Source organism: Penaeus monodon, chromosome 19 (genome assembly GCF_015228065.2).
Source record: "Penaeus monodon isolate SGIC_2016 chromosome 19, NSTDA_Pmon_1, whole genome shotgun sequence".
In the NCBI taxonomy this organism is placed as follows: domain Eukaryota; kingdom Metazoa; phylum Arthropoda; class Malacostraca; order Decapoda; family Penaeidae; genus Penaeus; species Penaeus monodon.
The window spans coordinates 28337352-28338796 of record NC_051404.1 but is presented as its reverse complement, the minus strand read 5'-3'; positions in this window follow the sequence as shown (position 1 = coordinate 28338796).

Here is a 1445-nt window from a genome sequence, read left to right as displayed (position 1 = left end):
GCATAGCGTTAAAACCCAACCATCACTCTTAGCTCTCTATCCGAGGCACAACAACACTAAAGGCGGTAAAAGGGGCGATCGAGAATAAGTAATAAGATTCAAAATGTCCCAGGGAGAGGTTCGAATCCTGTTAAAAGAAGTGTTAAAGAGAAGGCCGTTAGATGTCCGTGCGTCCGCGAAGTGGGTTTAGGTAATCTTGCTGATTACTTAAGTCCCTCTTCCCGGTGAAGCCGACCCAGGTGTTCATCAAATCAAGTCCTTCATCTCGTGCTTTCTTTTCTTCTTCATTGGAAAGACGAATTTTTATTCAGTCATTAGACTCGAGTCCTGTATTTAACCGTCGGTTTTACATTGCCTTCCTGCCTTAGTCGTGCGTCACCCGATACAAGGACTGAGTCAACCAGACCTAAATATAGACCTGTTAGCCTAGCGTGCCAAATTACCGGCAGAAAGACAAGAGAAATAGAAGAAAGGAGAAGAGAAGTGTTTGAAGAAAGTGGGGGAAAAGAAGTGAGAAAACACGCGAAATTACGAAAACCCGTCGACATTTTCATGACAGGAACAAGCCAGAAACACCCAAGATAAACCCTTATATAACTAAGACTCTTTTATAACGTGTGATATTTGTACTGTGACCTTAATCACTCGGGTCACCTTGGCAAGGACCTCTTGCAGGAATCTCTTTCAAGGGGGGCAAGAGATGCGATGAAATACTTGAAGGTTGAGGAACAGCACAGGTCACTAGCAAAAGCGTGCAATCCCCCCCCCCCCAAAAAAAAAAAAAAGTGTTAGGAGAATAATACAGCATTCAGCTGCAGTTCACGTTAGGTGAGGATAATGTGCTCCTTCCCGCGGTCCAGCGAGGGAGAGGAACCTTCCTCAAAGAAGGCCAGTTTTCTCACTTTTTGGGTTAAAGAAGCGACCTATGCAAGCTCTGGGTGGATATCATTATAATTAAATTATCAAAAACATAGAGTTTATACACTTCAGAGCCATGCATTAGAAAGTACGAGAGAGTAGTATCACGAACTTGATCAATCCAATAGAAGAAAGGAAGGGAAATAACTCGATGTAATCCTCGTTATGAAGACGGAGTCATTTCAAGCTCTATGGCCTCGCGTTGGAGGGAGGACCAGCAGTGGGAGAGAGCTTGGGTAGAGAGTGGCCTTGATGCCCGGATAAGATTGGGGAGAACCAAGCACTTTTACTAAAAGCTGCATGCGACGTTATGAAATGCGTCTCTGGTCGGTGGTACAGCCGCTGTTTAATGACCCGGCGAAGTACGGCAGCACCTTGGTCGGAGATGCCTCTTTAAACTGAGGTGTCCCTGTAACGAGGGCCAACTTAAGTGACGTTTGAGAATTAGTTCGCCCTTCACACAGGGCAGAGTGACGCAGCCAGACAACGTGGGGCAGCGATGCGCAGTAGAGGCGATGCTGATGCTC